The 15,409-nt window shown below is 47.0% G+C and overlaps 1 protein-coding gene across 7 annotated transcripts in view; it reads left to right on the top strand.

Moving 5' to 3' along the window:
* The first annotated feature begins 916 nt into the window (after nucleotides 1-916).
* The window catches only part of C2CD5 (C2 calcium dependent domain containing 5), a 2,654,621-nt gene continuing 2,640,128 nt past the window's right edge, over nucleotides 917-15,409 (top strand). For 5 of the 7 annotated variants that reach the window (XM_069628457.1, XM_069628455.1, XM_069628453.1 and 2 more), the window contains exon 1: nucleotides 918-1,025. The gene's annotated coding sequence lies outside the window, so the exon portion shown is untranslated. Of the gene's footprint in view, nucleotides 1,026-15,409 lie in introns of all 7 variants that reach the window. The other 2 variants (XM_069628452.1, XM_069628454.1) reach the window with 1 other exon arrangement.

Here is a 15,409-nt window from a genome sequence, read left to right as displayed (position 1 = left end):
CAGCCCTCCAGACCCACATCAACCTGCCTCCAGACCAACACCAACGTGCCCCAGACCCACACCAACGTGCCCCAGACCCACACCAACGTGCCCCTATCCCTCCAGACCCACACCAATGTGCTCCTATCCAACCATTCAGACCCCACGGAGATGTCCCATCCCTCTCTAGACCAATTCCATAATGCCCCATCTTCCCTCCACATAGCACGATAACTCCATCCCCCCTTGCAGACCCAAACCAAGATTCCCATGTGCCTCTCCCGAACCACAAGCAGATAGCCCCAGCCGACTCCCTCTGGAACCACCCATCGTACCCATTCCAAACATACTCATCCATACATGCCAACCCTCCCGATTTAGGCGGGAGACTCACGATTTTTTCATTAAAAACAGTACTATTTTTTACTGTCTGCTGCCTAAAATAACAATATCTCCAATGCATTCCTATTGGGAAAACGCTTTCTCCCGATTTCAGTGCTGAAATCTCCCTCTCAGGGGCTTCAGAATGTTGGCATGTCTGCTCATCAAACATTAAATTCCCCTATTAGCCCACTTTGATCAGTTAAACACCTCCCTGCACTGTTCCTTTTCTTAGCCCTCCATACGTTTCCCATTGAATAGATGAACATGCTTTTTAAAATAAATGTAATTTTTTTCTGCTTGCCCATCTCCATCTGGTGTCTTGCAGGAACTTTCACGGTATCCCTAAGAAAATGGAAACCGCAATCTCAGCCAAGCAAGAGCACACAGATTCCTACTCACACAAATCATAGGAGACAAGACGAAGTCAGACACTGCATCTGGTATCTATCTTGCAGAAACCGTCCTGGTATCTAGAAGAAAATGCCCACCTTACCCTCAGCCAACCAAGAGCACGTAATCCTGCTCACGAAAAGCACAATGGTGACATCAGACGCTACGTGAATGGTAGGGAACGTGCCAAAAGTCACGTGAAGAAGAGTAGGCGGGGCTTTGCTAGGGTCCGTTCCGTTCCTCGAATGGGAACTAGTAGCCAATACTATCAGGTGAGTGCATGCGATCCAGCTCTTGTAATTCATTTTATAAGCATTTCTTTTAGCGTCCGTTAGCTCAGTTCATTCTCACTCCTTTGTTGTTATATTGGTAAGAGGAGCCCTTTGCAACCCCGGGAAATGCACGTTGGAGTAAGAGGCAGAAGCTGTAATTCGTTGTATTGTACTCATCACATGTTGAAATTAAACATTGTAAGTACGTGATTTACCAAACATCTGGTTTTGAAATTAGCCTGTTGTTGGCATTGTAGACACAGTAGCTGATCCGAGCTTCATTTACGGTAGGTACAGTTCAGGCTCTGGAATGCTCGCAGGCGCAGTAACTGCTTTGCTGCTAGTATACAGACCATGCTCTGGTGTACGTAGCTATATATAAAATAATACCTGCGCGGGCTAATGATTGCAGACGTGCTACTGTCTCCAGTTCCAGCGCCTACTCTGAAAGTAACGTTTCCCAGGGCTATTGGCTGCAGATCCGGTACTTTCCCCGGGTCTGATGAACCTTCTGTGGATAATAACTGCAGGCACAGTGTCTTTTCTAGGTCTAATGGCTGCAGACACAGAACACGCCGATGGATAGCAGCAGACACTACCTTCTCTCGCGCAATGTTAAAGGCTCATCACATCCTCTGCTCTAGCTGGAGCGAATGAGTGCAGATACACGACCTGCTCTGGAGCTAATTACTTACATAGAGTACGTACCTGCATATCAGATACATCTGACAATATCTGCCATGGAGCAATTAATTACAGACACAGAACTGGATCTTGGATACCGATTCCAGACACAGTACCTGCCCTGGATATAATGACGTTGGATACAGTACCTGCTAATCCGTTACATGTGACATAATACCTGCCTTGGGGCTTATAACTACAGACACAATACCTGCTCTGCGACAATAATGGCATGCACAGTACGTACTCTGGGGGGGTAACGATTCCAGTCACAGTATGTGCTCTGGAGCTAATGATATTCAACACAAAACCTGCTCATGAGCAAATCCGGGGTTAATGACTGCAGAAACAGTAAAACACCCATGCACCTTTTCCTTCCCATATGTCCTTTCCAATGGCTATTTCCCCTCTGACACCTCGAACCACACTCTGAAATTAACATACAGCTTAACGAAGTGATCAGTAGGAATAAACCATCGTGCCACGATTTTCAAAACGTGTTTTGTGCAACTAATGGGATGCTCATTCATTTAACTTGCTCCAAAAAGGTGGTGAACCGTGCACACAAGACATTTAAATGTGTGCATCATAGTTGTGCACATTGAGGGGCTCTTTTCCCACCAAATGCACAACTTTGCAAGGCAGAGGGTGGGAAGGGGTTTCTGGGCATTTTCAAGTAAATCCCGATTTTCAAAAGAGGTGCACTTTTCAAAGCACGGGGGAAAAAACATGTTCCTGTGACTATTTGGAACCGGTGCAGGGGGATATAAAATGTATGGGAAGGTCTCATCTGACCCTCTTATGCAATGGGTTAGTGAATACTGTGTGTGAATAAGCGAATGTTGAGTCAAAGAATGCATGTGTGTGTTTGTGCTGGGCCAGGGAGATGGGTTTGGCTGGTGAGCGCTGTACAGTAACGATGCACTTCTTATTTTTATTTTTTTGATCAAAGATTTTATTAGTTTTCAAGGTTAAAACAACATTACAAACATCTCTCAACATTCCAGGGGGGACATGGGAGAGGGGGGAGACAAGGGGGGGCAGAGAGGGAGAAGGGAGGGAGGGGGAAGTGCCAAGGAAGGGGTGTGGTGGGAAGAGAGCAAAGTAATCAAAAGAAACAACAATAACAGTTACGAACACAGATTCAGGGACCTTGGTCCAACATACCGTCGAATTTAACATAGGATGACTTCCTGACACAGGGTGCTCTTAACAGAGTCAATATTTCCCTTTCGGTGGGTCTCACACAGCCTCAGTGGCTACAGGGTCGCCCTTGGCCTTCAGCCATCCTCTTCCCATCCTCTCCATATTTTCCCTGCCTTTTGGGGGCACCCTCTTGCCTTATACACCCGGTGCTCCATTACCGCACATATGTCCACGTCCGTGACCCACTGGTCACAGCTGGGTGGGCGCTCCGAGCCCCACAGTTGTGCAATGTTCCGCCTGAGGACTGCAAACGCGGTTGACCATAGCAGTTTCTCATAGCGAGATAAGTCAGTTTCCCCGGAGACCCCCAGGAGCAATTGTTTTGGGCACCTCTGTATCGTTTTTCCCAGAACGTTGGACAGTTTATCGCAGCATTTCTGCCAGAGCAACTGAATATTACTACACTCCCACAGGATATGAAAAGTTACCTTCCTCTCGCTTGCAGCGTAGGCACGTTGTGTCCGCGGCCCTGCCCCATCGGAAGAGTGCTACTCTCGGGTAGTAAGTGCGATGCAGGATCTTCAACTTGACGAGTCGGAGTCTCGAAGAGATGGTGGTTTCACGCGGGTACATCAGGGCCTCCGTCCAGTCTTCCGGGAGGAGTGGGCCCACGTCTCGTTCCCATTTTGATTTCAGCCTGAATAGTTCTGATGTTGCGAAGGAAGTTATTACAGTGTACATGGTGGAGGTGACCTTCCGCTCTACCCGATCCAGGACTACGTTTCGTTCAAGCGGAGATCTTTCGGGCAGGTCTTGTATGGTCCGTCGGTGGGTCGTCCAGGCGTGATTTAGCTGCATGTGGTGGAACCTTTCTGTGTTCGGCAGGGAGAACCTCCCTTGCATTATCTCGAATGTTGCCAGGTTGTCTTCCTGTACCACATCTCCAACGGTAGAGATTCCACGCAGGGTCCACTCGGGCCATTTCGGCAGTTTTCGTACTTCGGGAAGGTTGCAATTGTTCCACAACGGTTGGGCCAATGTTATTTTCCCGCCCCACCCCAAGAACCGAAGCTCTTCCTTCCAAATTCTCGTTATGTGGGATGCCATGTCAGATTTCGGAGGGCGGTCCAAGTCTCTGTAGAGGTGCTCTATTGGCTTATTTGTAGTGTTACAGTGGAGGCCCTTGATGTGCGGGAGGCTCCCGTCACCGTGAAGCATGTCGTTTACCACCTCCATCTGGCTGGCCCAGTAGTATGATTGCATCCTGGGCAGCCCGATTTCCCCCCCTCCCCAGACGGACCTCTGAAGGGTGGCAAGAGCAATTCTCGGGTGGCCTCCTTTCCAGAGCAGTTTCCGGAGGGTGCATTCGATTTTGTGGAAGTCCCGTTGGTCGATATACAATGGCGCGTTTTGCAGGATGTATAGAAATTTAGGGAGGGCGATCATTTTAAACAATGCTGCCCTACCCATCAGTGTCAGTGGCAAGGAGATCCAATGGCGAGTGTCGTCCGCAAATTTTGCCACCAAGGGGGAAAGGTTCAGGGCAGTATATTCATTGAGGTGAACAATGCACTTTTTAAATGGGTATCCATCTTAGATGCCAGTCCAAAATGCTGTTGATTCTTTAGAAAGGATTTGTGCTTTTATGTGTCTGCACTGGCATTTTGGGGTATATCCATTCTTTGCTGTGGCATGACAATTTAATTTTGACTGGGATTCTATGACGAAGCAAGCAAAATAAGTGTTATTATGTGTCTAGACTAGCATTTAGGTCAGCCAGTCAAGCCATGCCTTACTGTGGCGTGGCTTATTTCACTGGGAAACAAGGGTAAAGCAAACATGATTAGCATTACTATGGGCCTCATTACGAGTCCGACGGTAACTGTGCCTGAAATTCTGGCAGGTTACCGCCGGACTCGTATTATCATTCCACCTCCGTGATTCCCGGAATGACCGAAGCATTACGACCCCGGTGACCCGGGAATTCCAGAGGCGGATTTCGGTAAATCCCCATTCCCATTGAATCCCATAGGACTCAATGGGAAAGGGGAAGTGGAAACACCGGCACATCTCTTGATGGTGCCGGTGTTTCCACGTCCGCCTGCAGGCGGGTGGTGTTAAACCCGCCAGGTCAGACCTGGCGGGAATGACACCTCTGCCTGCAGGACTCGAGATCACCCGGTATGGAAACAACGGTGGCGGCGGGTTTACCGCCACCGTTATTTCCATACCGGGTGACTCATAATGAGGCCCTATGTTTGTAGACTCGTCTGCATTGTGCAGCCAGTTTAGACATGTTTTCTTGTTGTGTTAAGGAGTGGGTGGCACTGCCATGCTGGGCATGTTTTCTTAGAGTATTGTTACTGCCATTATGCGCAAAGAAAATGTGCATACTGTGTGAATGAATATATGTGAATACTGGTATATATTGGTACAGTCAGCATGGACATTTATTGATTGTGAGACTGCTGGGTTCCTGCTTTTGACTGGGATGGCAAAGAATTCCGTGCATGCTATGTTTAGGCCTCTGGCTTCCACTTTGGCTCAACATAGTCTCAAGCTTTACCCTTGCCACGTGGGGATTGTGAGGGTGCTGGTGCCTGTTTTTGATTGGGATGGCAAAGGATTGTCATCCAAGGGGTGCATGCTATGTATAGGCCTTTGGCTTCTCTCTTTAGCCCAACATAGTCTCAAGCTTTACCTTTGCCACATTGGGGATCATTCAGCACAAGTGCAACTAAGCAGAAGCTGAATGACAATCAGTATTAGTCCGCAAATCATCCTACAAACTCTGATGCTCTGAAGTAATCATTAAGCCATCCCCAAATAATCAAGAACAAACATGTCTTCTGGAGATGCTCTTGAAGTAATCAGCAGGTCACCCCAGAATCCTCCCCAAATCATCAGGGACAAACATGCAATCGCTTGAAGTGATCAGCAAGTCATCCTAAAATCATCAGGAACAAAGAGTGTTCTTAAATAGGGATGATGTTAGCATAATCATGAAGTCATCTTAAACTCATCCCCAAATCATCACCTACCATTCTAAGGCATTTGCTGATGACTATAACAGCGTGAGGACATCTGATGATGTGGGAATGACTTCTAGTGTAGTTCAATGATCATCAGATGACTCCAGGGTGATCTCTGAAGTCATCCTTTTAGACCAGGGATGGCCACTTGCATGGGGAATAATATTAGTGCCTGCCTTGTATTAAAGTTAAAGGTTTTTATACCGATCACCGCTGCAACCTGCGTGGTCTCCAGGCGAATATGTAATGCAGGGAGGGAGGGTGGGTGGTTAGAAGGGTTGAGCGAGAAAAGAGCAAGAGAGCTGTGATGTTGTATTGCTCGCCAATAGTGCACGGACAGTAATTTGTCACCAGTACAGCTGCAGAGCCAATACTTTGAACGCAGGTAGACGACGCAATGACTTACAACCACAGGCACACTTAGTGAGTAAGTAGCACCTATACGGCTATTTATTCATAGTTAGGCATATATACAATACAAGCATAGATCAGATAAATCATAGGAAAGACAGTAAATTAGCAGGAATACATCACCATGGGCGTAACTTGATGAAACCTCATCTCGCCAGAAGCGGCTGAAAGACCCAGATAACAGCCAGGCCGAGAGCACAACAGCCCACAGGTATGTCGGACCGGAGCGTCCCCCCTCCGACTGAGGTTTTTGTGCTTATCCCGTCTGACCGTTGAGGGGTTCCGCATATATGCCCTCCTCAACAAGGGGTGGCAACTTCTCGAACCTTCTGGCAATGCGCTTGCGCATTGATGGGTGACCGTTGGTTGCCAGCTGGGTCAACCGACAGTAACCTCAAGGAGCAAAGCGCTTCCCTCTCCTAAACGCCCCGGAAAACAATTCCATAACTCATCTCAAAACCTTGGCGCAAGCATAGCAAACCAAAACAAACCTCGTTATCGGGTACCAGCCGGCACCTGCGGATCTTAGCTTTCCCAGCGCGGTGTCCTTGGTTGAGAAGGCCTGGCCTGCATTCCAAACCCATCAGCGAATAACGTTGAAAACATGTTGTTTCGCAAAGCAAGTGCAGCTTTCCACTGAGGCATGGATAAATATCCATTATGGCTCTTAGTGCCCCCAGAATGCACCGCGCACCAGCGCCATGTTTTAGCTCAAACACCACAATCCACCCTTGGATATTTACCTTCCATAGCCCAGTAGCAAAGGAGGCGGTCTTTGAAACCGACGAAATATTAGAACCAAGTTGGGAATACATTGAATACAACAACAACAAGCTATTATGATAGCTAATATAATACAAATGCAAGCAAAGGCATAACGCAGTGTACCTCCAATATCAGGAATCCATGAAAATAACCAATCCCACCAATTTCCAGTATGATCCTGGGATACTTGAGAGATGAGATCTCTCAAAACTCGAATATGACTTTCAATGGATCGTGAATGGTCACTTAAATTAAAGCAACACATCCCTTCAACTGCGTTACAACCTAAATTATGTTTCAGCAATAGATAATCAACGGCAGCCCTGTTTTGCAAAGTCGCTTTTCTAATAACTTTGCTGTCAAGGAGTAACTCTTCTAAAGCTTGAGAAGTATGATTGAGTCCTTTTACTACTAAACATGCTAATTTGATCAAAGACTTATACCCCCCAGCAGCTAAACCCCAAACTCCCACTAATGAAAGGGTTAATGCTAGAACCTCAGCTTCTGATAGCAAATGCACATGTGAATCACAATCGGGGGATAGACCCACAGATTCGAAAGTTGATCTTTTGCTTCGAGATATTGCTGGGTGTAAAGGGAACATCATTAGTCCTAATCGAGTTAAGGCACATGGACCTCCAGAGGGGTTAGCTGGAATGTAGGTGTATGTGATGTTGCCACATGAAAAGAGCCATCCTGTTGGAAGTTTCACATGATTCAGATGACTGGCAGCTATCACGGTATGATTGCAAGACATAGTATTATTCACACTGGTACATGTGCTTGGAACTCATGAACACAATCGTTTCTCGAACACAGTTTGATTTTTCTGTTTGGTTAAATTTAGCTGTTGGCATTTGCCAATTTCTTTAGCATTGCAGGTCATAAAGTAGCACACATCATCTTGAGTTACATTGTAGGTTATAATACGTGTCAAGTTTCTCCATTTGCGATCCATTTCCTGGCAAAACCGGCAGTACTCATAGATGGAAAAGGATTGTCTGATATCGGAATCTTGAACTAACGAATCATTGTGCGTGATGCCAAAAATGTGCTTTAGAACCGGAACTGGCATCGGCACTGCAACTAAACACGTAGTCAGTAAAGCTTCAGCATTGGGCACATCGGTTAAGCAAAAGTGCGTAATGTTGAGTACCTGTTGTGCCAGGTATGTCCACATATTCTCAGTTTGGGTAATCATCGGGGAATATTTTCGCCGTCCTAAAGACGCCTCTTGCATAGCTGGCATCAATGTTGTTTGCACTTGCACCTGACGTGTTCGTCGCCTTCCATGAATCCATGTCGTTGGTCTGGCTGGCTTTTCGGCATCGGTATCGAGCTGCTTTCGGACATCATTGCTCCTCATCATCGGTCTCACATGGATCGTTGGCACAGATATGACATTTTTCATCCAGAGCATCATGCCGTTTGACTCTCCCAAATGGAGTCCATTTAGTTCCACAATCACACCAGCCAGACACAGGATCTACAAGGCAAACCCAGAAAAGAGAATCAGTGTTGAAAATCACTCTTTTAGGTAACATTTGTCTGCGGGCACATCCCGCCATTTGTCTTTACCAGGTTCCATTACTAAGACTACCTGGTCTTTGCCTGATGCAATAACATCTGCGGGCACTGGTGGACCACTTGGCCTTTCGACCCACACCTTTGCACCCGGTATCATGCTGTCTGAAGAGCCAAAACCACGATTCCCACGGGTAGTTAACACTGTGGGAGGCTCCCCCTTTTTAATCATGGACAACTTAACAGGGATGATAATTAACTGGGCTACCCTATCGCCCTTATGAATCGGTAACACTTGGTCCCCACTATTCATCAAGATGACTTTGATCTCGCCTTGGTAATCAGCGTCAATGACCCCTCCTAACACTTGGACTCCCTTCAATGCTAGTCCAGATCTAGGGGCAATCCATCCCATATGCTCTGGAGGAATTTGTACCCCAATCCCTGTTTCAATCACAACAATCCCTCTCGGGTCTAATCTGATTTCTTCATGAGAATGCAAGTCTACCCCTGCTGACTCGGGAGTCGCCCGATAGGGAACTAAAGAGCCCGGGGTAATTTCCCAGTACAATAGAGTCTCTCTAACTAGGTTAGGTTGAATCTGTAAAGCAGGAGTCATCAGTCGCAACAATGGAGTCTCATGATTGTTCACCGGTCTATTATTCAACACTTGCACCGCATCAAACACACAATCACGCCAAACTGCCATCTCCAGATTTGCGTAGCTGTTCTTTCAACAACCCATTCATTCTTTCAATTAACCCTGACGCTTCCGGGTGATAGGGCACGTGGTAGAGCCACTCTATACTCTTCTCCTGGCAATAGTCCTGAATTAATTTGCCTTTGAAGTTTGACCCATTGTCACTTTGAATTTGCAAAGGCACTCCGTAATGCAACGTGATTTGATCTAGCAACTTAATGGTATTCAGTTGTGTGGCACGCTTGCATGGCAAAACCATCATGTATCCAGAGTAGGTATCCACAATGGTGCATGCATACTGACAACCTTTGCTGATTGGCAGAGGACCGATATAATCGATCTGCCAAATTTGACCTGGTAACTTTCCTCTTCTCTGCCAAATTTGACCTGGTAACTTTCCTCTTCGCAACGTGCCGTGAATAATCTGAGGGATAGGCCTATGCTGTTGGTGTTGGCACACCGGACATTGCAAGATGACTGTTTTCACTACCTCTAAAGGAATACTAATTCCTCGAGCTTGTGCCCACCTGATAGTAGCCTTTTCTCCAAGGTGCCCACATTTCTGGTGAGCCCACTTGGCCAAACCCTCCAAATCGTATTCCTGAGCCTCCACATCCACAGATGAAATCTTGGTGTGTTCATCTGCAACAGAATTAAACCAACGTTCTAATGAATCTGTAGCACAATGCGCATCCACATGATACACCGTGACTTCACTTTGTGATAACATTTCCGCAATATCTTGCCACAGTTCTTTTCCCCACAACTCTTTTGAATGAATCTTCCACCCATTCTTTTTCCAGGTTGGCAGCCACACCGCCAACCCATTCACCACTTACCATGAATCCGTGTACAAATGACATCGACCAGGGGTCTCTTGTTTTACTGTTTGGTAAACTGCGTAAAGCTCTGCAAACTGACTGCTCTTCCCTTTCCCTGACGTTGTCAAAATCTTTTTTGTCTTGGGATTATATGACACCGCTTTCCAGTATCGCTCTGTTCCCACATATTGGGCTGAGCCATCTGTAAACCAGGCATGCTCTGTCTGCTCCACGGTTAAGTCGGCATACGGTACTCCCCATTTCACAGGAGACTCACGTTTCTCGGACACTTCCGGTGGTATGTAATCTGAGGGCGGTATGTTGGCTACTTGCTCATGTAATTTTGCAACCCCACCCTTTCCTGATTTGGCTCTGTCTTGAATGTACCATTTCCATTTAATTATGCTGGCTTCTTGGGCATGTCCTATTCTGTGTGTTTTAGGAGAACTCGACACCCCATAGCATGATCGGTATTTCTGGCCTCATCAAAACATCATGGCCCACCGTCATTTGCTCAGTATCAACCAGGGCCCAGTAACATGCCAGCAACTGCTTTTCGAACGGAGTGTATGAGTTACCAGCATCGGGCAACTTACGACTCCAAAACCCCAATGGCACACGTTTCCTGTCCTGTTTCTGCCACACACTCCAGTTAGCGTAATTTTCTTGTACAGACACATTCAATTCCACTTCGCCTTCCTTTAATGGCCATAGATCGAGCACCTGCTGCACGGTGTCTTTCGCCAACTCAAATGCTTTCTGCTGCTCTTCCCCCCACTGAAACTCATATTTCTTTCGTGTCACTTTGTAAAGGGGGGCCAGTATCTGCCCTAAATGGGGAATGTGCTGTCTCCAGAACCCAAACAGCCCTATGAACTGCTGAGCTTGCTTTTTGTTCATCGGAGTGGTAAACTCAAGTATTTTCTGTCGGGCCTTCGGCACCATTTGTCGATGCCCATTATGCCACTGAATTCCTATAAATATCACTGTCTCAGCTGGGCCTTGAATTTTGTTCGGGTTAATCTCCCACCCTTCCTTCTTCAATCCCTCCATAATGACTTCTAACTGGTTTTGCACACTGCGCTCATCCTTGCCCTGAATCAAAATATCATCAATGTAGTGAGAGATTTGTATGTCAGGTTTACACGGTATCTTGTCTAAGTGCTCTGCCACCAGCCGGTGACACATAGTCGGGCTATGTATGTACCCCATAGGTAACCTTGTGAAGGTGTACTGACGCCCGCTCCAAGAAAATGCAAACTGCTCTTGACACTCTTCAGCAATTGGCACAGAGAAAAATGCATTGGCTAAATCTACCACTGCATACCAAGTCCCCTCAAACTTTTGGACATTTTCAATCAAGGTAATGGCATCTGGGCCTGCGGGCACCAAGGGAGGAGTGTGTTTATTCAACTCACGGTAATCCACCATCATCCTCCAAGACCCATCCCCTTTTTTGACAGGCCAGAGGGGGTTGTTCCATGCGGTAGTGATAGGTCGTAACACACCCGCCTCTACATACTCTTTGATGGTGTCTGAAATGTCCTTGTGCCCCCCAGGAATGCGGTATTGCTTCATTTCTACCCGCTTGGTCGCCACAGGCACCCGTACTGGGGGCATCTTCAATTTGCCTATGGTAATGGGTGTGCAGGTCAATGCACTCACCCCAAACTGGTATGTTTTACCTCCAAGTCCCAAAGTCAACCCTTCCAGAATGTCAAAGCCAATTATGTACTCAGGTATCGGGACAATCAACACTTGGTATTTTTGCCTAGCCAAACTGCCTATTTTCATTTCCACTTCAGTTTGTACTGCAGTGGTCTTCTTCCCCCCCTAGACCTGTAATAGTAAAGTGTCTGCCTTTGAATCGTGTCGGATTTCCGTGAATCAGAGAGGCCTCCGCCCCGGTGTCTATCAATGCTTGCACCCCTTGCGTATTTCCTGGTCCCCAAAAAATCTTAACATTAACATGGGGCCGCCTATCCACTTTTATGCGAGCAGACGCTGCCGGAGCTTGGCCATAACCCTAGTCAAATTTTGAATGAGTGTAACCCGACTCTGCCTCTAGCATCGCACTCACCACCTTCCTCAAATCAGCATATGTCGGTTGGTACGGGGAAGGTGTCCCCATAGACCCCTCTTCCTGTTCTTCCTCAGGAGGGGCAGAAGGTGAGGTGTCCCTCTGTGGCTTAGTCACCACCTGTTTCTTAACCTGTTTGTAGCGCTCCTTGGCTGCAAGCCCTCTCTTTTTGTATAGTTCGTACATGACCCTGGTTTCAATGCCATCAATTTCTTCCCGTGGCACACCATCTTTTAACAGGGCCAAAAACATGTCTTTTCTGGACACTCGGGAGTCTCTACTGTCTTGCCTCCTGCCTTCAATTCTTCTCTCACTACGCCCCTCTCTCTCCCGTGGCTTGTTATCACTCTTGTCCCACTCCCCTAAATCTGCCAGTTGCCGAATGGCATCCACTACTTCATCTGTGGGTTTGCCCGTCATACCTACGAGCAAAGTCATAATGACACTTTTGTATGCGGGCGGTGCAGTCCTGATCACCATGTTTCTAGTTGAAACTGTGAGCGACACGGCCCCCATGTGTCCTGGAGCATCTACATGAATTGCCTCTTTCATAGCATGCTCTCTGACCTTTTGAATCTCCTCTTTCAAAGTATACCACTTTGTTTCCTCGCTAGGCCAATCTGTGGTAATGGGGTACTTGCGGTTACATGCTTGGGCTGCTAAATTCAACAAAGACATTTGTGAAAGTTGGCCATTCTCATCAGGGGGCGGCCCTGCCCTTAAGACCTCCTGTACATTAGTGTCATTGGACAAAGGCAAAAAGCGCGGTGAGTCTGCAGCATCTACGAACAACCCTGCGGCTCCCCCGTCTAGCAATCTCACCATCCATGTCAATAAAGGTTCCCCTGACTTTTGCCTCAAACGAGTAATGATTTCTCCAACCTCCTGTTGAGTATAATCTTCCAGCGTGGTTAAATCCACAACCCCGCCTTCAGGGTCCTGCGGGTGGGGCCCAGCACGGCGTCTTCTGACCGGCTTGGCTGCCACTGCCTTTTGATTAATTTCTGCTTTGGAATCTGACTCATTTGCCGAGCTACTCTCTGGGCTTGTTAAGTCAAAGATGTCTCCATCCCATTTATCGGGATCCCAATTTACATCTGTGGTAGCGATTACCGCTGCCACTTTTCTTTGGTTGACCCCTCCCTGTCTTTTTCTATACTTATATCGGGCTACTCTGACTGCTGCCCTTTCAGCCACAGCCTGATATTTGTTAGCTTTATCTTTGAAAAGTTTCATCTGAATCTGCTGCATTAACGCAATCTGTTTCTCAGCAGCTAACTCTTTTTCCAGTCGCAAAATATTATACTTCATTTCCACATTTTTCTGATGTATCTTTCGGTAGGCATGCAGGAGAACCCAACCGCGCCTGCCTAGCGCGGCGCAATTCTTTCCCCTCTCTACTGAAATCTGTTGTAAACAAGACATTACTTCTGACGGATCAGCGTCTCCCAATCCATCATCCCATGTTTCACACAGCCCCGCACCGCATGCCCATAACTGAGCCAACTTATCATATGGGCTCTTCGCCCACCCTGGAATCATCACATCGGGACATTCACCGCCAGCGGGAACTCCCTTTTTCCTGAACAAACTATTCATCATTGCAATAATGTACAAAACCTCTGTGTATGTATATATATATATTTCTTCCTACACCGCAGTCACTTGCGCAGACACGCACACACACACAGAACAGATTAACACAGTCCAGCACTCTCTGCCAAATGAAAACAACCTTTCGCTCTCAATGTAAGCAAAACCTATCTGCGTTCAAACGGATTCTTTAATATTTGGAACAATTCATCACAAATATCCCATCCTCGTCGCCAAAAATGTATTGCTCGCCAATAGTGCACGGACAGTAATTTATCACCAGTACAGCTGCAGAGCCAATACTTTGAACGCAGGTAGACGACGCAATGACTTACAACCACACGCACACTTAGAGAGTAAGTAGCACTTATACGGCTATTTATTCATAGTTAGGCATATATACCATACAAGAATAGATCAGATAAATCATAGGAAAGACAGTAACTTAGCAGGAATACATCACCATGGGCGTAACTTGACGAAACCTCATCTCGCCAGAAGCGGCTGAAAGACCCCGATAACAGCCAGGCCGAGAGCACAACAGCCCACAGGTATGTCGGACCGGAGCGTCCCCTCTCTGACTGAGGTCTTTGTGCTTATCCCGTCTGACCGTTGAGGGGTTCCGCATATATGCCCTCCTCAACAAGGGGTGGCAACTTCTCGAACCTTCTGGCAATGCGCTTGCGCATTGATGGGTGACCGTTGGTTGCCAGCTGGGTCAACCGACAGTAACCTCAAGGAGCAAAGCGCTTCCCTCTCCCTAAACGCCCCGGAAAACAATTCCATAACTCGTCTCAAAACCTTGGCGCAAGCATAGCAAACCAAAACAAACCTCGTTATCAGGTACCAGCCGGCACCTGCGGATCTTAGCTTTCCCAGCGCTGTGTCCTTGGCTGAGAAGGCCTGCATTCCAAACCCAACAACTAGATGAGGACTGGGTTTTTTTTTAGATTGAGGTCAGGACCGTGCCCCTAACACACTAGAAAAGTTTTTTTACTAAAGGGATCCTGCACCTCACGCATTCCAAACCCATCAGCGAATAACGTTGAAAACATGTTGTTTCGCAAAGCAAGTGCAGCTTTCCACTGAGGCATGGATAAATATCCATTATGGCTCTTAGTGCCCCCAGAATGCACTGCGCACCAGCGCCATGTTTTAGCTCGAACACCACAGATGTGCCGTTGGACGTTTCGGCTTCGGAAACACTGTTCACAGAGCATGAAGGCAATTTTCGGAAGTTGGCTGCCATTTGCTGTTGTGCGAGATTGTGTGCTTTGTTTTGTTGTTTCAGTGTTGTGAAGTATGTGCGGATTGTAGTGCTGTTGAGGTCTGGTTGTGTTAAGTCCAGAGTTTGAGAGATGTATGCAGAAGAGTGAGTTTTTTGTACTTATTGTTGCTGAAAGTCCTGTAAACACATCTAAGTGCTTCACACCTCCCAACCCTGAAACACATCCATGTGCATCTCACATCCCACCCTTGAAAATCCATCTAAGTGCTTCACATTTCCTACCCCTAAAATCCATTCAAGAATGTCACACCTCCCACCTCTAAAGTCCAACTTAGGTATATGATATTAGGTAGTAACACATTTGGCCTAACATGAGATCTGGCTAACACAACTGGCCTAG

Source organism: Ambystoma mexicanum, chromosome 12 (assembly GCF_040938575.1).
Source record: "Ambystoma mexicanum isolate Mex_15411 chromosome 12, UKY_AmexF1_1, whole genome shotgun sequence".
NCBI lineage: Eukaryota > Metazoa > Chordata > Amphibia > Caudata > Ambystomatidae > Ambystoma > Ambystoma mexicanum.
The sequence above is the reverse complement of the archived record's forward strand: the minus strand, read 5'-3'. Positions and strand labels throughout refer to the sequence as shown.